We start from the raw sequence: 26,639 nt of genomic DNA on the forward strand, positions 1-26,639 counted from the left end.
TCACTTTATATCTGCCTGACTGAGATTTACAAGGTGACCATAGCTTGCTTCATACCAACAATCTCCGTGGGATTCGACCCTTACTCACGTAAGGTATTACTTGGACGACCCAGTGCACTTGCTGGTTAGTTGTATCGAAGTTGTGACAATTATGTATTGAGATCAGAGCACCAAGTTGCTCACGTTGCCGGGGATTGTTTGAGCCTGGACATCACAATTTCGTGCACCAGTTATGCATGGCTAGAAGACAAGGATCATCACTTTATGATGGGGATTGCTCGGTCTTCTAGGGGTCCCATTTTTTTCAATGTTGCATGGCAACATTTTCCAATGTATTCCCTCTTTTTGTGGTGTCCGAACCTTCTTTGTTTGGTTGTCCAATCTATCCCTTTTAATGCTCCTTTTCCTTTCCTATAAAGACAAACTAAGTAAAGTAAGAAAAGATATTAAAATGACCATATGAATTTTATGGCTAATATTAATAAAAGGGAAGAAAGGATTTGATTGTTTATCTATGAATTCCAACTAACTAACTAACTATTGGTGGTTCCTTATATGTATTTTGGTGGCACCATGGGGTGACACCAAACTTAGTTTGAAGCAATGTGATGAAAAGTTTTGTTCAAAGCTCCCAAGACTAGCATGCATCTTGGTTTGCTTTGAACACCAAACTTGTTCTTCACTATATACTGCATGATAAAGATTTCACCAAGTGTTTGTCAAGTTTGGGTTGAAATCATAAAGATTGACTTATTCATTATCATCTGAAAGCATATAAAACATGGGTTGCCTCCCATGAAGCGCTTCTTTAGCGTCACTAGCTTGACGTTTTTCCTTCATCATGGTGGTTGGTAGTGCTTAAAGTCCTCCCCTCTTGCTGTGGACTTGTATCCATTGGTTGGATCAATGATCTCCACATGTTCTAGGGAAAGAACTCTGTTGATAGTGAAGACCTTAGGTAATTGAGATGGCACAGTAGGAAGATTAGGGGGAATATCTGGGAAGTAGGCTGAGACAACTCTATCCCCTGGAGAGAAGTCTTCCGTAGGGATCTTCTTGTTCCTCCATCTCCTTGGTACCTTCTTCTTTGTTTCTTTTGAGGTTGCCTTCCCCTTGGTGACCTCTTTTCTCCAAGGAGTTGTGATGCTGTCTTCACCTGCCTCTAGAGGTTTGGGTTCCTCCAACTTTTCCTTGAGCTGTGGCGATTGCTGTTTTCCTTGTTTGTCAGTTAAGGGGGTCTCAGAATGAGCTGGCTGTGCTTCAGTGCTTGTTTCCTCCTTCAGTGTCTCATTATCATTTGTGCTTAGTTCCTTGTCCTCTTGATCTGTTTCTTGTGAGAGTTTGAAAACATTGAAGCTGAGTCGTTCATCATGGATTCTCAATATTAGCTCCCCTTTCTCTACATCAATAAGTGCTCTGGCCGTAGCTAGGAATGGTCTTTCCAATATGATTGGATGAGTGTGACTCTCTTCCATGTCCAGAATGACAAAGTCTGTTGGGAGAAAGTACTTCCCAACCTTTTGCAACACATTTTCCACCACTCCTATTGCTTGCTTTTGAGTTTTGTCAGCCAGTCTGATAATGACATCTGTGGGCATTATCTCATTGATCTACAGCCTCTTCACCAGGGATAAGGGCAGTAAGTTGATGCTGGCCCCTAAATCACATAGTGCTCTGTCGAACATATTTTCACCTATGGCACAAGGGATATGAAAACTTCCTGGGTCTCTTCTTTTTGTAGGCAACTCAGGTTGAATAAGGGCACTACATTCCTTGTTCATCACTATAGTCTGCCCTCCCTTGAGTGAGCTTGTCTTGGGAAGAAGTTCCTTCATATACTTGATGAATGCAGGCATTTGTTGAATTGCCTTGATGAATGGTATGTTCACATGCAGAGATGCAAACAAGTCTAGGAACCTTGAGTATATTCTTTTTCCCACAGCACCATTGAGCAGTTGAGGGAATGGTGCATAGAGCTTTAGCAGCTCTTGTTGTGAGATTTCTGGTTTTTTGTGATCTCTATCCTCCTCCTTTGTTGAGTTGTCTTCAGGTTGTTTGCACATTTCGCCTTGCTTGTCTTCAATCTCTTGATCACTTGTAGTGACCATTTTGCAATCTTCCCATCTTACTTTTTTTGCTTCTCCCTTGGGGTTTTTCTCCGTGTCACTTGGGAAGCTATCAGTAGGTTTGGGAATCTTCTCAGCTAAATATCCCACCTGGAATTCCAGCTTCCTAATGGTCTCTCCTTGGTTCTTAATATTGGCTCGCACCTCCTCTTTGAACACCTTATTTTCTTGAATCTCTTGGCATATTCCTTCAAGTAAGGCTTCAATCTTAGAGAGCTTGTCATCAATTGATGAGTGATTCGGAGCAGATGTGCTATTTTGGTTTTGATAAGTGTGTGGAGACGTGTTGTTGTGGGGGTGTTGAGATGTCCTCTGGGTGAATTGCTGGTGAGCTGCATTGTTGTTGGAGTTGTAACGTCTCTGGTCTTGGTTTTGATCTTGCTCACTTCCCCACCCAAAGTTTGGGTGGTTTCTCCATCCAGGGTTGTAAGTCTTGGAGTATGGATCATAGTTTTTCCTTGGTGAATTCCCAATGTAGTTGGCTTGCTCCTGACTACCCTCTGCTTCTTCATGCACTCCTTCTTGTGTTGTTGATGAAGTGGAGATTGCTGCTACTTGGTTCCTCTCCATCTTCTTGGTGAGGTCAGCCAGCTGCTGGGTAATGAGCTTGTTTTGGGCCAACATAGCATCTACATTGTTTAGCTCCATCACTCCTCTTGTGTTCCCTCTTTAGGAAGCATAGAAGTAGTCGTTTTCTGCTACTGTTTCAATAACATCTATGGCTTCCTCAATGGTCTTCTTCTTGTTCAAAGATCCTCCAGATGAATGGTCTACTGCCTTCTTTGACTCATAAGAGAGCCCTTCATAGAAAATTTGCAGCTGGACCCATTCGTTGAACATGTCAGGTGGACACCTCCTTGTTAAGTCCTTGAACCTCTCCCATGCTTCATACAGAGTCTCACCATCTTGTTGTCTGAAAGTTTGAACCTCAGCTCTCAGCCTATTGATTCGTTGAGGAGGGTAGAATCTTGCTAAGAATTTGTTCACCACATCCTCCTAAGTTGTCAAGCTCTCCCTTGGGAAGGATTCCAGCCACTTGGCTGCCTTGTCTCTGAGTGAGAAGGGAAATAAGAGCAGTCTATAGGCGTCAGGATGAACACCATTAGATTTTATTGTGTCACATATTCTCAGGAAGGTGGTCAAATGTTGATTGGGGTCTTCTTGAACACCTCCTCCAAACGAACAGTTGTTCTGAACAAGGGTGATGGGCTGTGGTTTAAGTTCAAAGTTGTTGGCATGGATTGTTGGCTTTTGGATGCTACTTCCACAATTGCCTGGGTTTGGATTGATGTAAGAGCCCAAAACTCTTCTATCCTCCCCAGCATGATTTGCTCCACCTCCTCTGCCATGGTTGTGAGCCTCTTCTTCATGATAATTTTCCATCTTTTCTTCCATGTTAGGTTCAAAGTATTCCTCAAAGTGTTCCTCCTCTTCTTCAGCACCAACTACACGTTTTTCTTTTGCCTCCCTCCTTAGTCTAAGGAAGGTTCTCTCAGGTTCAGAATCAAAGGAAGTTGAAGCCCCGCTTCTTCTCCCTGTCATACAACCAACAAGTACAAGCAAAGAAAATAGGTGCAGACAGTATTTGTGTCAGAATTGCTGTTAGTTGTGGGTGATGCAATATATCAAACAGTTAGTGGGTTAGCAAACAAAATTGAAAATAACAAAGAAAAACAAAAGAGTAGAGGGGGAAGGGAAGAAGTTTAACTAAAACAAAAATTAAATCACTCAAACAGAAAAATGAAATTCACAAAATAAAAATGCTCAATCTAGTGATCTTCCAATTTAATCATTGTTGATGCACAATCAATCCCCGGCAACGGCGCCATAAACTTGATGTGAGAAAAACTTGTCTCTCAACAAATCTCCCTTCGGCAAGTGTACCGAAGTTGTCGTCAAGTAAAAACTCACAATAGAGTGAGGTCGAATCCCACAGGGATTGATTGATCAAGCAACTTTAATTAGAAGAATGTTTTAGTTGAGCGAATCCAGAATTTGGGTTGAGAGTTGCAGAGAATAAAATGGCGGGAATGTAAATAACAGAAAAGTAAATGCTAGAATTAAAGGACTGGAAGTAAATGACTAAAAATAAATTGCAGAATTGTAAATGGGAATGGGGGATTTGCTCATAAAAGTAAATGGCAGAAATTAAAGAGAATGGGTAAGATCAGAGATGGAGAGTTCATTGGGCTTAGGAGATGTTGCAATTCTCCGGATCAAGTTCATTTTCATCTCTTCCTCAATCAATGCACTCATTGATCTCCTTGGCAATCTTAAGTGATTGAATTACAATTTCTTGCAATTCAATCTCTCAAATCTTGATCAATAGCCAATTCCTTGGTCAATTGCTCATGAGAAGAGATGAAGTATGGTCAATGATTATACCACATGCATTTCCCAAACCAAGTATTGAGAGGGTTATAGTTACATACCCATCCAAACCCAATTTGGTCCAGCATGAGAAAGCATTTCTAGCTTGATCGCTTCTCTTCCAAGAAAAATAAAATTCACAAAATAAAAATGCTCAATCTAGTGATCTTCCAATTTAATCATTGTTGATGCACAATCAATCCCCGGCAACGGCGCCATAAACTTGATGTGAGAAAAACTTCTCTCTCAACAAATCTCCCTTCGGCAAGTGTACCGAAGTTGTCGTCAAGTAAAAACTCACAATAGAGTGAGGTCGAATCCCACAGGGATTGATTGATCAAGCAACTTTAATTAGAAGAATGTTCTAGTTGAGCGAATCCAGAATTTGGGTTGAGAGTTGCAGTGAATAAAATGGCGGGAATGTAAATAACAGAAAAGTAAATGCTAGAATTAAAGGACTGGAAGTAAATGACTAAAAATAAATTGCAGAATTGTAAATGGGAATGGGGGATTTGCTCATAAAAGTAAATGGCAGAAATTAAAGAGAATGGGTAAGATCAGAGATGGGGAGTTCATTGGGCTTAGGAGATGTTGCAATTCTCCGGATCAAGTTCATTTTCATCTCTTCCTCAATCAATGCACTCATTGATCTCCTTGGCAATCTTAAGTGATTGAATTACAATTTCTTGCAATTCAATCTCTCAAATCTTGATCAATAGCCAATTCCTTGGTCAATTGCTCATGAGAAGAGATGAAGTATGGTCAATGATTATACCACATGCATTTCCCAAACCAAGTATTGAGAGGGTTATAGTCACATACCCATCCAAACCCAATTTGGTCCAGCATGAGAAAGCATTTCTAGCTTGATCTCTTCATTCCTCTTTCAAGGTTCAAAAGTGATCCAAGTTTGAATAGCTTCTCTTCCAAGATAACTACTCAATTGGATGAAGATCGAAAGCTTTCAAGTAAAATCAAGAGGAAAGATAGAAGAAGAATAATGAAAATTAGTATTGATCCATCAAATTACAACAGAGCTCCCTAACCCAATGAAAGGGGTTTAGTTGTTCATAGCTCTTGAAAATGAAAACAAAGATGGAGAATACATCATAAAACTAGAAATTGCAAAGAAAGTAAAATACAGAGAGTAGTTCTCCTTTTTCCAGCCTCCAGAACTTCTTTTACAATTCAAAGCTACTCCTATATATACTACTCTTCTCAGCTTCTAGTTTACTCTTCAAGTCTTGGGCCTTTAGATCTTGAGTTTGAAGCAGTTCTTTTCTTCATTTGGGCTTGGCTTTACTTGCAGAGAGAAAGTGCTAAGTGGGCAGAGACTTCAGCTCAGGACGTTAGGGGTGTTAATATTTAGTGAGAGTATAAGTTCGAGAACGTTAGTGACACTTAACATTGTCACTAACGTTCCAATGCACCCCTTTGCCTCACGTTAAAACCCACGTTAACTAGGTTAACGTGGCTTTTAACGTTGCCTTGTTAACCTTCGAGAACGTTAGTGACACTCAACATTGTCACTAACGTTCCAGTGTGCCCCTTCTTGCTTCACGTTAAAGCCCACGTTAACTAGGTTAATGTGGCTTCTAACGTGGCCCTTGCCATCCTTCGAGAATGTTAGTGACATTCAACATTGTCACTAACGTTCCAATGTGCCCCTAGGTCTCACGTTAGAGTCCACGTTAACTAGGTTAACGTGGCTTCTAACGTGGCCATCTTTTAGCCATCCCAACGTTAGTGACAATGTTGAGTGTCACTAACGTTGGCTCATCCTTCATTCCTCATCGTTAGCTACCACGTTAACCAAGTTAACGTGGAAGTTAACGTGACTCTTGGGGGTTGCGTGGTTGCTTCAACGTTAGTGACAATGTTGAGTGTCACTAACGTTGTCGACAACTCTTCATCCCTTACGTTAGTTCCCACGTTAACCAAGTTAACGTGGGAGTTAACGTAGTACTTTGCACCATAGGCCAACGTTAGTGACAATGTTGAGTGTCACTAACGTTGGCTTCTCTTCTCCCTTTAACGTTAGAGGCCACGTTAACTAGGTTAACGTGGCTTCTAACGTGGCCACTTATGAGTAATTGCCAACGTTAGTGACAATGTTAAGTGTCACTAACGTTGGCTCAACTTCTCTTCTCCACGTTAGAGTTCACGTTAACTTAGTTAACGTCACATTAACTTAGTTAACGTGACTTTTTAACGTGGGCATTTATGGCTTTTTTTTTGAGAGTGTTATTGGCAATAACTTTTCTCATTAACCTTGCAAGTTACCTCCCCTTTTCTTGCTTCCTTTTGGTCCTGAAATCAAGCAATAAAGTGCATCAAAGCTCTAGTCCAAGTCATGAGTAATGCAACATAATATTTGTCACTAAACTTATGCAAAATCCTCATGAAATTATGTAAAATGCACAATGTATGCTTGAGTCAAGGCATAAGTGAATATCTACCCAAAACTAGCTTATTTCCTAAAGAAATACATGAAACTAACCTAAAAATAGTAAAAAAAAAGGTCAGTGAAACTGGCCAAGATGCCCTGGCATCACCTATACATGCCAATTATTTGGACCATTTTTACAAGAGGATGGGATGCAGCCATTGACAAGGGTGATGCCTCCAGACGATTAGCCATGCAGTGACAGCGCATCGGACCATTTTCCAGAGAGGATAAAAAGTAGCCATTGACAACGGTGATGTCCTTACATAAAGCCAGCCATGGAAAGGAGTAAGACTGATTGGATGAAGACAGCAGGAAAGCAGAGGTTCAGAGGAATGAAAGCATCTCTATACACTTATCTGAAATTCTCACCAATGATATACATAAGTGTTTCTATCCTTATTTTCTATCTATTTATTATTTATGTTTGAAAACTCCATAACTATTTTATATCCGCCTGACTGAGATTTACAAGGTGACCATAGCTTGCTTCATACCAACAATCTCCGTGGGATCGACCCTTACTCACGTAAGGTTTATTACTTGGACGACCCAGTGCACTTGCTGGTTAGTTGTATCGAAGTTGTGAATGAAAAACGATTTATTAAGACGTGCGTACAGAGTTTCTGGCGCCGTTGCCTGAGATCACAATTTCGTGCACCAGGCATTAATGCCATCACCCTGAGGTCCGGGACCACACTGCAGGAGAGGAATCAGGAGGAACCAAGCTCACCAGAATACGCCTCAGTTGAAGACGTGGTAGAAATCGAAGATGTTGAAGAGGAAGAGGATATACAGGACATAGCTGAAGAAGAAATAGCTCAACCACAGGAGGAAGCACCAAAAGGCGCAAACACCACAGACAACACTACTCCTATTCCATTTCCACAACTTGCAAGGAAGCCCAGGAAGCAGCTGGAACCCGATCCTAAAATGGTAGAGATATTCAAAAAGGTCGAGGTAACTGTTCCCCTTTTTGATGTTATTCAGGAAGTACCTAAATATGCAAAGTTTCTAAAAGACTTATGTATCCATAAAGACAAAATTAATGAATTAGAAACTATTCCTTTAGGTAGTTCTCTATTTGCTTTAATGGGAGGATTACCTGAAAAACGTTGTGATCCAGGTCCTTGCATAGTTAGTTGTACTATTGGTGGTGTAGTAATTTACGATTGCATGTTTGATTTAGGAGCATGTGTCAGTATAATGCCTTTGTCTATATATGATGTTTTGAGGCTCCCTCCCTTAAAAAGGTCGGCAGCTCGTTTTGTGTTAGCAGATAAAAGCATTATTACAGTGGCTGGAGTTGCTGAAGATGTTTTGGTGAACATTAAAGGGCTCACATTTACCACTGATTTTTATATCTTGGAGATACCCCACAATGATTCAGATAAGCCATCATCAATCCTACTTGGAAGACCATTCCTGAAGACATCAAAATTCAAATTGGATGCTTTTTCAGGAACATACTCCTTTGAAATAGATGGCCGCATAGTAATCTTCAATCTGAATAGAGTCATTGACAATCCACCAGAAGATCGTTCTATCTTCTAGTGTGATGTCATAGACGAAAGTGTGGCTGAAATTCAAGAGGAAGAGTTTGAAGAGAGGCACACTGGACAAGGTCCCAGTGTGGGGACTCTCTTAACTGACAGTGAGGGCACTTCGCCATTTTCACAAGTCCCAGATAATCCAGAGCCTGCCCATGATCAAAAGTTAGAATTGAAACCTCTCCCTCCACATCTCAAATATGCTTACCTTGAGGATAAGCAGAAGCTTCCAGTTATTATTGCAAGGGAACTGACTTCTCAACAAGAAGAGTAGTTACTTGATGTACTGAGGAAGCATAAGAAGGCAATTGGGTGGAGTTTGGCAGACATAATGGGAATCAACCCTCAAGTATGCGAGCATAGAATATTTCTCGAAGAGGGAGCAAGACCTGTCCATCAACCCCAGAGAAGATTGAATCCCACCATCTTGGAAGTTGTCAAAAAGGAAGTGACCAGACTATTGGAAGCAGGTATCATATATCCCATTTCAGACAGTGAATGGGTAAGCCCAGTACAAGTGGTGCCCAAGAAATCTGGAGTCACTACAGTGAAGAGTGAGCATGGAGAGCTCATAGCAACTAGAGTTCAGAATGCTTGGAGAGTCTGCATTGATTACAGGCGTCTCAACTAAGCTACCCGTAAGGATCACTACCCACTTCCATTCATTGATCAAATGCTGGATCGCCTGTCAGGTAAATCACATTATTGCTTTTTAGATGGTTACACAGGTTATTTCCAGATTCATATAGCTCCTGAGGATCAGGAAAAGACTACTTTTACATGTCCTTTTGGGACCTATGCTTATAAGAGAATGCCCTTTGGCTTGTGCAATGCACCAGCTACCTTCCAAAGGTGCATGATGAGTCTTTTCTCTGATCTTATCAAGGACTGTATGGAAGTTTTTATGGACAATTTTAGCGTTTATGGTGATTCTTTTAGCCTTTGCTTAGATGGATTATCTCGAGTATTAGATAGATGTGTTAACACAAATCTTGTATTGAATTTCGAAAAATGCCACTTTATGGTAAAACAAGGGATTGTATTAGGGCATGTGGTATCTAATAATTGTATTTCTATAGACCCAGCAAAGGTGAATGTTATTTCTAGTTTACCTTACCCCTCTTCTGTGAGGGAAGTCCGTTCGTTCCTTGGCCATGCAGGTTTCTACAGGAGATTTATTAAGGACTTTAGTAAGGTGGCACTTCCCCTGTCCAGATTACTGCAGAAGGATATTGAGTTCGAGTTCAGTGAGGATTGCGAACAAGCGTTTGATAAGCTGAAGACTGCTCTAACTCAAGCCCCAATTGTGAGAGGACCAGACTGGAGTCAGCCGTTTGAAATCATGTGCGATGCTTCCAACCATGCAGTAGGAGCAACGCTGGCTCAGCACGAAGGTAAGGATCCTTTTGTTATTGCCTATGCGTCTAAGACTTTAGACACTGCCCAGTCCAATTATACTACTACTGAGAAAGAGCTTCTGGCTATTGTTTTTGCTCTGGATAAATTTCGAGCCTATTTACTTGGAACTAGAGTAGTAGCGTATTCGGACCATGCAGCTCTAAAGTATCTATTAGCTAAAAAGAAATCCAAACCAAGACTTATACGTTGGATACTGCTGTTACAAGAATTTGATTTAGAAATAAAGGATAGGAGTGGTAATAAGAATTTAGTAGCAGACCACTTGAGTCGCCTTGAACATATTAAGGATGATTCTACTCCTATAGATGATAATTTTCCTTTTGACAACCTGCAAGCAGTATCTGCGATAATCCCGTGGTATGCACCTGTTGCTAATTATTTAGTTAGCCGCACATTTCCTCCACATTTTTCTAAACATCAAAGAGACAAGCTGAAAAGCGAGTCTAAATATTATATATGGGATGACCCATATTAATGGAGATGTGGCGCTGACCAGATAATTAGACGTTGTGTGCCTCAATCAGAATTCCAGTCCATTTTAGAGGCCTGTCACTCATCTGAGAGTGGAGGACATTTTGGCCCTCAAAGAACAGCTAGAAAGATCTTAGACTGCGGATTCTGGTGGCCTACTCTTTTTAGAGACGCTGCTGAGTTTTGTAAATCCTGCCCCCATGCCAGAAATTTGGTAATATATCCAGGAGGGATGAGATGCCTCAACAATATATGCTCTTCTGTGAAATTTTTGATGTTGGGAGCATTGACTTCATGGGTCCATTTCCAAATTCTAATGGATATTTTTATATATTGTTAGCTGTGGATTATGTTTCCAAATGGGTAGAAGCAATTCCTACTCGCACTAATGATGCTAACACTGTTGTTTCCTTTGTGAGAAACCATATTATATGTCGCTTTGGATCACCACAAGCAATCGTGAGCGATCAAGGCACCCATTTTTGTAACAGGAGACTAACATGATTGATAAAGAAGCATGGGATAATCCATAAAGTTGCAACAGCTTACCATCCCCAAACTAATGGGCAAGCCGATGTATCAAACAGAGAAGTTAAGTGTATCTTGCAAAAGATAGTAAAGTCTCACAGAAAAGACTGGAGCACCAGGCTACAAGATGCACTGTGGGCATATAGAACGACATACAAGATGCCCATTGGGATGAGTCCCTTCCGCTTGGTTTATGGAAAAGCTTGTCATCTCCCAGTTGAAATAGAACATAGAGCCTTCTGGGCAGTTAAGGAGTGCAACATGGGAATTGAGAACACCGGAGCTGAAAGGAAGTTGCAACTGCAGGAACTGGAGAACCTTCGCCTAGAAGCTTATGAGAACTCCAGAATTTACAAGGAAAAGATGAAAGCTGTGCATGATCAGAACATCAAGAAGAAAGAGTTTCAACCTGGAGATTTTGTCCTCCTTTACAAATCTCGACTAAGGCTCATGCCCGGTAAGTTGAGATCAAAATGGGAAGGTCCATACAAAGTAGAGAAGGCTAAACCGTACGGAGTTTATCACCTAAGCCATCCTTCAAGCTCTGAACTTATTAAGGTTAATGGACAACGCCTGAAGCTGTACCATGGTGAGAAAGTGCAGAAAAATAAGGAGCTTGAGATTTTCCGCCTGGAAGATCCCCACATAGCAGCCGATTGAGCTAGTGGAGCGTCCAACTTATGGACGTTAATGCAAAGTGCTTGGTGGGAGACAACCCACCGCAGTATGATCGTTCTTTTCTTCACTTTTAGTTTTTCTTCTTTAATAACTCTCTTCTTTATTAGTGCTTTCGTGCATTTGCATTTCATGTCTTCATATTTCTTTTTAATTAAAAAAAAAGAGAGGGGTTTTTCGCCGCGCGACGCAATCGCATCAGTGACGCGTCCGCGTCGCAAAGAGGGTGGAGAAAACAAATAAACGAACAGAGAGTTTGGCTGGAGTCCGGCTGGAGGCATGCCAATGGCACAAATCGACCCACGCGACCGCGTCCCTAACGCGTTCGCGTCGCATGGGAATCCTGGCCTCCCACGCGACCGCGTGCCCCACGCGGCCGCGTGCCCTGAATTTTCGACGTAAAAGGGTGCACACTGAGATATTATGCAAGAGTAGTGCTGGATTGGTGCTGGAAGCACAATCCTTATCACGCGACCGCATCGCCGACGCGGCCGCGTCACCCATTTTATAACGCACACTCACGCGATCGCGTGACCCACGCGATCACGTCACCCAATTTTGGCAACTAAAATAAATCGAACAGAGAGTTGTGCTGGAGCGAGGCTGCACTCGCGCCAGCAGCGTAACACAGGTCACGCGACCGCGTGACCGACGCGATCGTGTCCCCTTACCTGACGCACACCCACGCGGCCGCGTCGCATGCGCTGTACAGCTCAACCTAAATTGCCAAATTATCTTATCTTTCTCTTCCCCAAATCCTAATTTTTCTTTCCCCCCCTTATTTCTTCCTTCCCCCTTCTATCTCACCTTTTACTCTCTATCTTTCTCACCACCATTAACAAGGTTTTACCTTCTTCTTCCTTCTTCTCTTTTCCATCATTCTTATTATATTATATACATTTTTATTTTCTTTTTCTTTCCTTTTTATTTTCACTTTTGTATTTTATTTTCTTCTTTCCCTTTTTACATGGTGCTAGAAAATTTTTGAGTCATTATCCCTTATTATATGCTTGTGACTTGTTACAATTTATTTGACAATTATTATTATTTTTAAGGGGATTGCTTGCATGTTCAATTTCATACTTTTTATATCTTATTTACCATGCATGCCATGTGTTTGTGAAAAAGCCTATATAGCCCTATGCACTTTTCTACATTACTTTATTCTACTATTCAATGCTTGCTTTTCACAACTTTCTCTTATTATTTTATTAATTGAATTTAATTGTCAATACAAATGTGATGGTTTGTTACAAAGTATTGCTTGGTCTATGCTACTCATGCCCTTTGCCAGCATGCCAATAAACACCTTGCATTCATTTGTCTTTACATGCACTAGCTTTTTCCATAGTTGGCTTCTCACACGTACTCGCGAGCATGTGATAATGTCAGCATATCTTCATGTGCATCCATCACCCCCTTTTTCTGATTTCCTTCCTTGCTGTATATCTCTTTAAATTTAATTTTCTTTCTCTTTCCTTCTTTCAGGATGGCCACCAAGAAAGGAAAGGAGAAAGCAACTTCCAAACCACCAGCAAGAAGAGGAACTAAAAGAGCATTAGTGGCAGAGCCTTCTTCAACCACAGTCAAGCCCTCAACAAAAAGAGTTAAGCGGATAACAAAGGTTGACGAAAAAGAGAAAGCCTTTCCAACAAAGGACACTGCGCGATTTCCCAATCGCTACTGTGAGCAGATATTCCCTATCCTGGCAGAAAGGAATTATAACAATGAATACCTTCTTATCCTCCCGTCCAATATTGATACCTTTTTTGAGCCGCAAATTGAGCGCAGACAATGGGGTTTCCTACGGAAACAGCCAAGGCAGGTCAATCTTTCTTGGGTAGTTGAGTTCTACTCCAACTTCTACATGCCGACCCTGCAGTCTGTTTATGTCCGGCAGAAATAAGTCCCCATCACAAAAGAGGCCATTCAGCAAGCTCTGAGTCTTCCCCCTATTCCAGCAGGAATGGACACTTTTCAAGTAGCCACCCTTCAGCGTCAGAGATACCAATTCGACTGGGACTCCGTTCTCGGAGTCATCGCATTATCTGGCAGCCGTTGGATCTACGGATACCACCGTACCCGCCCTAAGGGAATCTTGGCTTCAGCACTTACCTTGGAGGCTCGCGTATGGGCACAGATCATGTCCCATTACGTCTTTCCGAGCACTTACGAGTCCTCCTTCACTGCAGACATGGCTGTTCTACTATGGTGCATCCTTACAGACCAACCTCTGAATCTCGCAAGACACATCCGGAATGCTATGGAACACATACAAATTGTGGGCAACTTACCTTCCCCCGCCTTGGTCTCAGATCTTGTCTTAGCAGCCGGAGTCTCCTACAGAGTTGGGGACACCAAAGCCATGCTTCCACGGGACGATCAGTATGTCCCTAACGGGAAATACCTCAGACTCTCAGCAGCCATTACAAGCCTTCCTACTGCTCCAGTTGAAGATAATCCTTCTTCAACACCACAAGCATCTACAACTGAGAAATTGCTCCAGCAGGTAATCGAACGGTTGGATCAGCAAGAACAGAAAGCAAAGATGAGAGAGCGCCGTAACGAGCGCCGATTCAAACACCTCAAGGAGCTACTCAAGGGACATTTTAGAGACTCAGACACCCCGAACTCCACTTCCTTCACCAGCACAGGGAGCCATGACGGCCCCGCATGTGGAGATACTGCTACCAGCCCACCCCTATTTCTGACAGATGGCACCGAGGATGGTGCAAAGCCTTAAGTGTGGGGAGGTCGGTCAGTACCTGAATTCCGGAGCTAAATTCTCTTCTCTGGCACCAATAATTAGGACATTTTAGTTAGATTTTCTTTCCTTTATAGAATAGAATAAATTGCATAGGTTAGGATAGTTGCATGCATGTTCTACTTGATTGAAAAGACAATAAGTTTCTTTTAAAAAAATCTATCTTTGGAACAAAATTTCACTAATTTTTCAAAATTTTTATGATAAATTTGCTTGAGTTGTATTTGGAACATGATATTTGAGCTAAAGAACACACAACCTGTGAAAGATTTGAGCCTTTATGAATGGTTACATTATTTAACCATAATTATTTCGTTCTTGTGTGTTTACTTCTCTATGATTGTAATCTATATTTTGTTTTATCTTATATGTCCAATAGTTATTATATTTGCGTGCTTGCACATGATTGAGGCCATTATTTTTTTAAACTCACTCATCCAAATTAAGCCTACCCTTTTCAATTACCTTTGTTAACCACTTTGAGCCTTTAATTCCCATTTGTTCGATATTTTACCACATTACTAACCTTAAGCCGAAAAACAATCGTATATCCCAAATTGAATCTTTAGTTAGCTTAAGATAGAATTGTGTGTGCTAGTTAAGTATGGAAAATTGTGGGAACAAAAGTTGTTAAGGGAATGTGTCATAAAAATTTAAAGGGAATTTGGATACCTACTCACTTGAAACTACAAGAATTAAAAATCTATGTGCATTTACAAGCTTTATTTATATAAAAAAATATGAAAAATCAATAAATAAATGGACAAAATTACCCCAATGTTGAATTCAGAATTCGAAGATCAATGCACATATGATAGAACCAAAAATATAAGTTGATACATGAGTATGGATTGAAAAAGGGAATTCTGGGTAGCTAGGTATGAACTTTAAAGATGACATTAAGTGTATACAAGTTATATTAGAGCTTGGGTTAATTAAAGATTCAATTTATTAGCTCACTTGACCAAATATACACCCCTGCCTATACCTTAGCCCCATTACAACCTTGAAAAGACCTCATGATGTTTGCATTGGTATATTAACTATTGTTGATTGGTTAGGAGAAGAACAAAAGTTAGAAAGCATGATTAGAGAAGGATAGAGTGACCACCCTATACACTAGAGATCAGAGCGTACATACATTATCAGTGAGGGTTCAATGCTTGAATTTTCATGTTCCTTGCTTTCACGAGCTATTTTCTTGCACCTTTATCTGTTTTATTGTGTAATGATAAAATTAGTGGAATCTGATTTGTAATTGTTTTGAAGAGCTTATTTTCTTTTGATTAAGTGGACAAGAATCATATAGTTGCATTTATTTATATATGTGTAGGTTTGCACTGCATTTCATGAGTTTCTACATGTTCATACTTATTTCCTTATCTCCTTCAATTAAGCATGAGGACATACTAATGTTTAAGTGTGGGGAGGTTGATAAACCACTATTTTATGGTTTATATTGTGTTTAATTGTGTGGTTTTATTATGATCCTTAACCACTTATTCATTAAATTAGCATGCATTTAGATTTCCTTCCTGAATTTATTACATGTTTGAAAACTGCTTCCTAGAGACTTTAATTATTTATTTTTAATTCTCCTTTATTCCATTCGATGCCGTGATCTGTGTGTTAAGTGTTTCAGACTTTATAGGGCATGAATGAGTTGGAGATTGGAAAGGAAGCTAGCAAAAAATGGAAGAAACACAAGAATTTGAGGAGATAACCAGCGAGAAGTGACGCGGTCGCATGGCTCACGCGACCGCGCGAAGGAGAGCAAATCGCAGTGACGCGGCCGCATGGCTCACGCGGCCGCGCGAATTGGAAAAGTTCTGGCGACGCGGTAGCATGGACAACGCGAACGCGTGGCGAGGAAAGCACGAATGACGCGTCCGCATGGATGACGCAATCGCGTGACATGTGCGAACTGCATAATCTGCAGAATTCGTTGGGAGCGATTTTGGGCCCTATTTCGACCCAGTTTTCGGCCCGAAACAGCAGACTAGAGTCAGAGAACATGCAGAAACAATGAACAGATTCATTCAGAGACAGTCTCAGATCTAGTTTTTACTCTCTTAGGTTTTTCTCTCTAGGTTTTAGAATTTTAATTTTCAATTGGTCTTAGCATTGAAACATTGAGAAGAGTTATTCCCTCATCAAGACTTCGTCATTCTAGTTCGTTTTCTCAACTTGGTTTTATTCTTCCATGTTCCTTGTTTTGTTCAATTTTGTTATTTGAATACTTTTATGATTATTTAATGCAAGGATTATTTCTTTTTAATTTAATTTCAATTCCAATAATCATGTCTTCTTTTAATTCCCTTTCATATGCTATGGATTCTTTATTTACAATGCGTGAGTAGTTTCCTTACTTGATGGGGAGTTGATTAAAAGGAACTCTTGAGTTGGAAGGATTAAAGAGAAATTTGTAATTGGGTTAAATGTTGGATTGCTATCCTGTCACCAACGCCAATCCCTTTGAACTAAGTGGGTTGCAACTTGTGAACAGATCTGGCATTCCAGCTTGTTTGACTTTCCCTTACTTAGTAAAGGATAACCAAATAGAACAATCATTAATTATAAATTAATCTTACAATCACTCCACCAATAATAGAAATTCCAACCAATCAACTCCCAGTCAAGGCTTTTATTCATATTATTTAACTTTCCTCAATTTACATTCCAATTTACTTAGCTCAACTTCATGGAACATCTGATTAATAAGATAGCACACTTTTCTGCAACTCGTTGGGAGACGACCTGGGACTTAAAACTCCCAGTAATTTTTAATTTAATTCTCTGTGACATATTTCTAAATTGATTGGCAGATTTTTGGTGAGTTAAGAACTATACTTGCAACGTAACCATTTTAATAATTTGGCACGACTTGGATGGGACTTACCCATTCACTATCCGAAATGGGGTAGATAATTTCCGCCTCTAGTAACCGGGTTACCTCCTTCTTGACAACCTCTAGAATGGTGGGATTCAATCACCGTTGAGGTTGTCGAACGGGTTTAGCTCCTTCTTCTAAGAAGATCCAGTGCTCACACACTTGGAGGCTTATGCCCACTAAATCCACCAAGCTCCATCCTATTGCTCTTTTGTTCCTCCTCAAAACATTAAGTAACTTCTCTTCTTATTGAGGAGTGAGTTCCCTTGCAATAATTACCGGAAATTTGTGAGCTTCATCAAGATAGGCATATTTTAGATAGGGCGGTAGTGGTTTCAACTCTACATGTGGTTCTTGACTTGGCATTTGAACTTCCGGTTGATTCGGATGGGGTATGATGTTCTCTTCACATTCATGTGGGTTCCCCACACTTGATTCTTCAATCTTCTCTTCAATATTTGCACAATGCACTTCGGCCACAACGTTTTCAATTAAGTCACACCGGAATATGGAATGATTCTCCGGTGGGTGTTGATGAGCGGATAATTTATACGCTTTTTGGCATTGTTTTTAGTATGTTTTTAGTAGAATCTAGTTACTTTTAGGGATGTTTTTATTAGTTTTTATGTTAAATTCACATTTCTGGACTTTACTATGAGTTTGTGTGTTTTTCTGTAATTTTAGGTATCTTCTGGCTGAAATTGAGGGACTTGAACAAAAATCAGATTCAGAGGTTGAAGAAGGACTGCTGATGCTGTTGGATTCTGACCTCCCTGCACTCAAAGTAGATTTTCTGGAGCTACAGAACTCAAACTGGCGCGCTTCCAATTGTGTTGGAAAGTAGACATCCAGGGCTTTCCATCAATATATAATATTTCATACTTTGGCCGAGTTTAGATGATGTAAAATGGCGTTGAACGCCAGTTCTATGCTGCTATCTGGAGTTAAACGCCAGAAACACGTCACGAACCAGAGTTGAACGCCAGAAATACGTTACAACCTGGCGTTCAACTCCAGAAAGAGCCTCTGCACGTGTAACATTCAAGCTCAGTCCAAGCACATACCAAGTGGGCCCCGAAAGTGGATTTATGCATCAATTACTTATTTTTGTAAACCTTAGTAGCTAGTCTAGTATAAATAGGACTTTTTACTATTGTATTAGACATCTTTTGATCATTTTTAGATCTCTAGACCTCCATGGGAGGCTGGCCACTCGGCCATGCTTACCCTGTATTCACTTATGTATTTTTCAACGGTAGAGTTTCTGCACTCCATAGATTAAGGTGTGGAGCTCTGCTGTTCCTCATGAATTAATGCAAAGTACTACTGTTTTTCTATTCAATTCAACTTATTCCGCTTCTAAGATATTTATTCGTACTTCAATATGAATGTGATGAACGTGACAATCATCATCATTCCTCCACGAACGCGTGCCTGACAACCACTTCCGTTCCACCTTAGATTGAATGAGTATCTCTTGGATCTCTTAATCAAAATCTTCGTGGTATAAGCTAGATTGATGGCGGCATTCATGAGAGTCCGAAAAGTCTAAACCTTGTCTGTGGTATTCCGAGTAGGACTCTGGGATTGAATGACTGTGACGAACTTCAAACTCGCGAGTGCTGGGCGTAGTGACAGACGCAAAAGGAGGGTGAATCCTATTCCAGTATGATCGAGAACCTCAGATGATTAGCCGTGCTGTGACAGAGCATTTGGACCATTTTCACAAGAGGATAGGATGCAGCCATTGACCACGGTGATGCCTCCAGATGATTAGCCATGCAGTGACAGCGTATCGGACCATTTTCACAGAGAGGATGAAAAGTAGCCATTGACAATGGTGATATCCTTACATAAAGCCAGCCATAGAAAGGAGTAAGACTGATTGGATGAAGACAGCGGGAAAGCAGAGATTCAGAGGAACGAAAGCATCTCTATACGCTTATCTGAAATTCATCCCAGTGATATACATAAGTATTTCTATCTTTATTTTCTGTTTAATTACTATTATTTTCAAAAACTCCATAACCATTTGATATCCGCCTGACTGAGATTTACAAGGTGACCATAGCTTGCTTCATACCAACAATCTCCGTGGGATCGACCCTTACTCACGTAAGGTTTTATTACTTGGATGACCCAGTGCACTTGCTGGTTAGTTGTATCGAAGTTGTGAATGAAAAACGATTTATTAAGACGTGCGTACAGAGTTTTTGGCGCCGTTGCCTGAGATCACAATTTCGTGCACCAGGTGTCTCATGGCCTCATCAAGACTAAAGCTAACAACTCTTCCGTCGATTTCAAAAGAATAAGTTCCCGAATAGACATCCAATTTGAACCTAGAGGTCCTCAAGAATGGCCTCCCAAGTAGGATAGATGATGTCCTTTTGGATTCACTAGGCGGCATCTCAAGGATATAAAAATCAATTGGAAATACCAAACCCTTTATGCTTACCAACACATCTTTCGCAATACCCATCACAGTTATTATGCTCTTATCCACCAAGACAAACCTAGCCGCCGACCGCTTCAACGGTGGGAACTTCAATATATGATAAATGGAAAGAGGCATAATGCTAACGCATGCACCAAGGTCGCACATACAATCAATGAATTGAACTCCATCTATGGTACAAGAGACTAAGCAAGGGCCCGGATCACCACACTTTTCCGGTATTGCTCCCATCAAAGCCAAAATAGAACTCCCCAATAGAATAGTTTCAAATTCATGGATTCTATCTTTGTTCATACACAAATCCTTAAGAAACTTTGCATATTTAGGCACTTGATGGATAGCATCAAAGAGAGGGATAGTTACCTCAACTTTCTTAAACATTTCCACCATTTTGGGGTCAAGTTCTACACGTTTCTTAGTCTTTCTTGCCAATGTAGGAAATGGAATTGATTGAGCTACTTCCTCCAAGACTTGCTCCTCTCTAGGGGCTTCACTCCTTGGTTGATGGTCTTCATCTTCAACTACCGCATGTGCTTTATCCTCCTCTTCAATTTCTTCTATTTCAACCACATCCTCCTCTTGAGTAACTATCATTGGGCTAGGTGCCTTTGAACTCTCCTCTTTCAATTGAGTTCCGGACCTCAAGGTTATGGCATTGATGCCACCCTTGGGGTTAGGTAGAGGTTGAGAGTGTATGGCACTAGAACTTGGAGCTTGAGAAGTGAAAGTAGAAGGTGGCTCCATGCGAGCAATGAGGGCTTGGAGGGTAGAAGTAAGGCCATTAAGGCTTGAGTTGAGTGTGTTTTGGAGTTCTTTTTGCCCTTGGAGAATGGACCGGAGTGTCTCGTCTTGATTGGAGGAAGGGGGGATAGGTGAGTTGAGGTACTTGTGATTGGTTGGGTTGAGGTGGTTGTTTATGAGGTGGTAGGTAGGTTTGGTAGTTTCTTCCTTGGTTTGGTTGTTGATGTGGAAGGTTTTGTGAGTATCGGTTTTGTGAATTGTTGGAGTTCCATCTTTGGTTGCCTCCATTGTCCCTAACTCCTTGTTGATAATTGTCCCGCCAACCTTGGTTGGAGCTATCTCTCCAACCTTGATTAAAGTTGTTACTCCCTTGATTGTAATTGCCTCCTTGTTGGGGATACCCTTGGTTGAAATTTCCCCCATGTGAATAGTATCCTTGATTAGGCCGATCATAGAAGGGATAGTCATAGAAGTTATGTGTAGCCGCTAGAGTGTTATCTTCTTGGAGACTCGGACATTCGTCTGTGTAGTGGGAGTAGCATGAGCAAATACCGCATACTTTTTGGGGGACCAATTGTTGGCTTTGTTGGTGTTGAGGAGGTGGTAGAGGTTGTTGATGGAATGAAGGTTGTTGTTGATTCACTTGGAGTTGCTTTAGAAGACTTGTCATCTCACACAAGGTTTTGGTAAGGTGGCGGTCTCACCACTAGAAGAGACTTCATTAACGGTTCTAGAGTGATTGCTTCTTTGTCTTGCATGCAAGGTGGATTCGGCCAAGTCGGAGATCAATTACCAAGCCTCCTCCGCCGTTCTATATTTTGTCAAAGAATCATTGCTTGAAGCATCTAGGAGGATCTTATCTTGTAGTTTCTGATGACATGTCATCATGTCATGTTTTTCTATGCTTTTTCATACAAGAAATTGATGATTAGTGCTTAAATATTGAATGCTTTTGTACTTAAATGGTATATTTCTTTGATCTTTTGATTTTATAAACTTTGTAGGAAATAATATAAGAAGAAGCAATAAAAGTACTAAAAAGAAGAATCATACTCTCAAGGTGGCAAAAGAGTTGGAAATAAACTCAAAGAGGCTTATGAGTTAAGCAAAGAGGATTTGCAACCCTGACCTCTTCACACTCCAACAAGAATAACTTGAGCTACAAAACTCCAAATGAGGTGATTTTAATGGCATTGGAAAGTAGGAATCTAGAGCTTTCCAAGCATAGGCACTGCATGGTGGATACTAAATCTGGGGGAGAAAACTTACCCCGAAAGTGCAAAGATGAACATAGTATCAACCTACAGTAAGGCCAGCTGACCTCTTCACCTTCCAAGGGGATAACTTGAGCTTTAGAGCTTTAAATGATGCGCTCTCAAATGCGTTGGAAAGTAGACATCCAGAGCTTTCTAACGATATATAATAATATGGGGTGAACATTAAGTTTGGGCTTCAGAAGCTGGTGCTAACTTTGGCCTCCAAACAGCGCTCACTAAGTGAACGCCACGCTCACTAATTGAGCGTTTTCGGCCTCCAAAACATGACCATACCTTCTTCAAAGGACCATAACTTGAGCTACAAATGTTCAATTGAGGCGCTTCTAGTTGCGTTGGAAAGCTGACATTCAGAGATTTCCAACGATATATAACAATCTATATTTGGCATGAAATTGAAGCACAAGTAAAAGGCATCTTTAAAGCCCAAAAACCACGCTTAGGAACACAAACAGCTAGCGTTCACTTTGAAGTGAACGCCACGTTCACTTTCTTCACTTTCTCATGAATTCCAAGTTGGGAAGGCAAGGCTTGGGCTTCCATACATAAGCCAGCGCTCAAAATGTGAACGTAGCGTTCACTAGGAGAGCGCCCATGAAGAATGGTGCGCACCAAGGAAGCACCAAGGAGCAACATTCAACAAGTGAACGTGACGTTCACTAAGTGAACGCTAGAGGAAAAGTTGAGCACGTGAAGGGGCACGCTTGGCAAAGTGAACGGGACGTTCACTTTATGCATGGAGCACTCTACTAGAGCATCACCAAGCCATTCCTAAACCACTTATTCAAAGCCAAATCCAAATAAACCTATTTCATTGAAGCCCCAAAACAAGCAATACCTATTGACATGACTCAAAGGCACAAGAAAAAGCCAGATTAGGAATTTCATTTAAATTGTAATTTATTTTCAATTTCATTTTCATTTTCATTTTTATTTTGTAAAGCCTATATAAAGACATCAGTTTCATTATGAGAAAGGAAGGCCGGCTCTGTTAGAGAGCAGTAGGAGTAGGAGTAGGAGTAGAATAGAAGGCTCTCGTTGATACACTTTTACATTTAAATTGTATTGAATTCAGTTTACTCTTCTTGCAAATCTCAATCTTCTGCACTTTTATTTCTCTACAACTTTACATTTCTTCTCATGATTCGATCTGATTTAATTCTTCCTGCAATTCTGTGCAATTCTGTTCTTCTGCAATTTCACATTTCCGTTCACAATGAGCTTGATTTACTTTCCTGCACATTTACATTTTCTGCAATTGTTCTGATTGATTGATCTATTGCTTTCTTTAAATTCTTAGCAACCCATTCCCTTTACATTTTCTGCAATTTACTTTTCTTGCTCTTTAAGCTTCTGCCAATTTACCTTCTGTCCATTTACATTCTCTGCAATTTATTTTCTGCTGCTTCAATTTCATTTCATTCACTGCTGTTAGCTTGACTAAACTAATCACCTCACTAAAGTTGCTTGATCCATCAATCCCTGTGGGATCGACCTCACTCTTGTGAGTTATTACTACTTGATGCGACTCGGTACACTTGCTGTGAGTTTGTATGGAAATCTAATTTTCACCCATCAAGTTTTTGGCGCCGTTGCCGAGGATTGATTTAGATCGACAATGATTAAGTGGGTGAGAAGTCTAGATTAAGCATTTTCTTTGTTTTTTTGTTCTTCTAATTTTCTGTTATGAGTTGACACCAAGGTGTTTGTATTTTTGCCTCACTAAGCAAATCTTACCTGAGATATGAATTTAAGTTTTCTTTGGTGTTGTGTTTTACAAAATTTAAATGGAGTTCAACTCATCTTGTGATCAAACAAATTTTATGGAATATTACCCACCATCACTAATTGATTATTCTAATGGTGGCTGGGAATATCACCAAGAAATTACAGATGCTGAGCACTCTAATCCATGGAGATATATTCTTCAGAGCCACAAGATGAGAAAGAGAATCATATGGGATATTTTTTACCACCACAAAATGATTCAAGTCATATTTCTAATGGTGGTTGGGAGTATCACCAAGGAATGAAAGAGTATGAACACCTCCCAGAGCCATAAGATGACTCGTACTGCTATAACAACCACTCACATTGTGACTGGGAGGGGAAAAATCAAAGGGATCTTGATGATCCATACTTTGTTCATCAAGAAACATCATCACTAGGGTGTGCTTTCAATAAATTCATGCAAGATTATCCCCCAATGCAACAAGATGATCCATACTGTGATGAATTCAACAATTCTTCAAGTTGTGCTTGGGAGGATCAAAATCAGAAAGCACCCAATGTGTCATACTCCATTAATCAAGAGCCATCATCACTTGAGCAAACCTTTAATTCCTTTATGCTAAATTGTCCAACCTCACCTCCCAGATTTCCACTTGAAAATTTTTCATCACTTGATTTTGCCTCAACACAAAATTTTCTCCAAGATCCATACAACTCATCTCACCAACCACAAGATTCATTTCACTACACAGAAGACTCATTTCAACATTCACAAGATTCATTCCACAACTCACAAGATTCATTCCATACCACTCAAAACAACCTCATTACAACACATCCATATCCATAAAAATTCTCTCAACGTTCATCTTTTGAGCTAGTAGCTGAGGATCCCCTTCAAAAGTCCAGAGAATTATTGGAAAGACAAGAACAATCCTGGAGAGAACAAGAAATCATTCTTCAAAAGATGGATGAGCACTTGGATAAAATAAGGAAACACTTAGAACCGCTAAGAAAGAAAGATGAAGACCAATTGATGGATGTACAGGAGGAAGTAGAAGAGCAAGATGAAGAGGCCTCTATGTCAAGTGAATTTTCAGTGAAGAAGGAAGAGGTGGTGGAAGTATTTAAACCTGAACTTGCATATCCACAGAAGCCACTTGAGTTTCAAGATGAAGAGGCATCTATGTCAAGTGAATTTTCAGTGAAGAAGGAAGAGGTAGTGGAAGTATTTGAACCTGAACTTGCATATCCACAGAAGCCACTTGAGATGACAAGGGAAAATAAAAACTCACAACTCTCATAAACTTCCCTGAACCAAAACGTCTCAGCACTTGAATCCATGATTGAAAGATATGAAGAGGAGATGAAGAAATCTTGGGAAGATCAACAAACCTCCTCTATAAAAGAGCTATTAAGTCAAATGTTGAGTGCAAAGGAAGGAGTGGAGAAACAAGAAAGTGAGGAAGACAATCAAGGACATCCATACTTGATGACAAGTCATCTTAGCCTAGTTTCACTAGCCTTTTTCTTTTGTTTTCAATTGAATTATGCACTTTCTTGAGCCATAAGCAAGCCAATTGGGTAGATTTTCATGTTTCCTCTGATTTAATCAACCATGTATGAATTCATGCTATTTCATGAGGTTTTATGCTATAATTGTCACATATTATGAAAGAATGAATATCTCATGATTTTGAGCATAGCTTTGATGTGTTTGGTTGATTAATGATAGGTGAAGAAAGCTTGGAGAAAGGTTGAAGCAAGAAGGAATGGTTAGGAGGAAGAGAGGACAAAAAGTTTGAGCAAAAGTTTGCCTCAAACTTTAGCTCAAACTTTTGGAATAAGTGAAAATGAACCAGGGAGCAAAAAGCTGGACCAAAAGTTTGCCTCAAACTTTTGTGCAAACTTTTGGGCAAAAAGCTGGAGCAAAAGTTAGCCTCAAACTTTTTGGCAAACTTTTGGCATCACAAATCAACACCCTGGAGAGCAAAAGTTTGCGCCAACGTTAGCCCCTAACTTTTTGGCAAACGTTGGCGCATGAACAACACACCCTGGAGAGCAAAAGTTTGCGCCAACGTTAGCCTCTAACTTTTTGGCTAACGTTGGCGCCATGAGTGTGCAAGGGGAGGCCAACGTTGGAGCAAAAGTTTGACCCCAAACTTTTGCCCCAACGTTGATATCAGCAAAAGAGGGTGGCTGATGTGAAAAGTTGGAGTAAAAGTTTGCCTCAAACTTTTACTCAAACTTTTACTCAAGCTTTCATGATTCCAAACCCGGTTCAATTCGGTTCTTCTCCAAACTCCAAGAGCAATCAACCAAGGCCTCTATCAACCCAATTCCATCAAGAGCAAAGGCCCAATTGAAGGCTTGAAGACCATTTGAAGAAAGTGTATAAATAGCATAGGATTTAAGTTTTTCGGGAGCTTCCTTTTGAGAATTTTTCAATACTTGCAGCAGAGAGCTCATTTTACATTCTAGCATTGTTATTTTAATGCAAGAGAATTGGGGAGGAGAATTGATCTCTCTTCTTCCTTGTTCTTGCCCAGCACTCTTTAATTTTCTTGCTTCGGATCTTGGGTGGAGAATTGAAGAACTTCTGTTTCAATCTCACCTTGGGATCTTGTTTAATTCTCTGCTTAATTGAATTTCAGTTTCTGTTACTTGCTCTCTCATCTACTTTCTCTGCAATTTACATTTCCTTTGCAATTACTCTTGTTGGATCTAGGAAGGCATTGAGATCTAGACTTGGTTATCTAGTCTCTTGAGTCCTGAGATCTGAATTCCAATTTTACATCCTCTGTTTAATGTTTTTCAATCTCATTTACATTTCTGTTTTAAGATCCGGTTCGATTCAAGTCATCCTTTACTTCTCTGCTTGTTGCAATTTTACTTTTCCTTGTTTAATTTCTGCAAATCCAATTCCCAATTCCCTTTACAATTCAAGCCATTTACATTTCTTGCACTTTAAGATTCTGCAATTTACATTACTTGCGTTCTAAGTTTCTGCCATTTAATTTCTTGTTCTTTAAGATTCAGCACTTTAAATTTTAGTTCTCTTTAATTTCATGCCAATTACCCATTCCCTTTACTTTCTATGCAATTTAAATTCTGCAAATCACAAATCTCTCAACCAAATCTTGATTCGCTTGACTAAATCAACCACTAAACTAAAATTGCTCAATCCTTCAATCCCTGT

General features: G+C 40.3%; 1 non-coding gene across 1 annotated transcript; it reads left to right on the forward strand.

Moving 5' to 3' along the window:
- The first annotated feature begins 2,964 nt into the window (after positions 1–2,964).
- Positions 2,965–3,068, forward strand: LOC112725801 (small nucleolar RNA R71). Its single transcript, XR_003164884.1, has one exon. It is a non-coding gene; the product is annotated as a small nucleolar RNA R71 (small nucleolar RNA).
- The last annotated feature ends 23,571 nt before the right edge of the window (positions 3,069–26,639 follow it).

This window comes from Arachis hypogaea, chromosome 11, assembly GCF_003086295.3.
Source record: "Arachis hypogaea cultivar Tifrunner chromosome 11, arahy.Tifrunner.gnm2.J5K5, whole genome shotgun sequence".
Taxonomy (NCBI): Eukaryota; Viridiplantae; Streptophyta; class Magnoliopsida; order Fabales; family Fabaceae; genus Arachis; species Arachis hypogaea.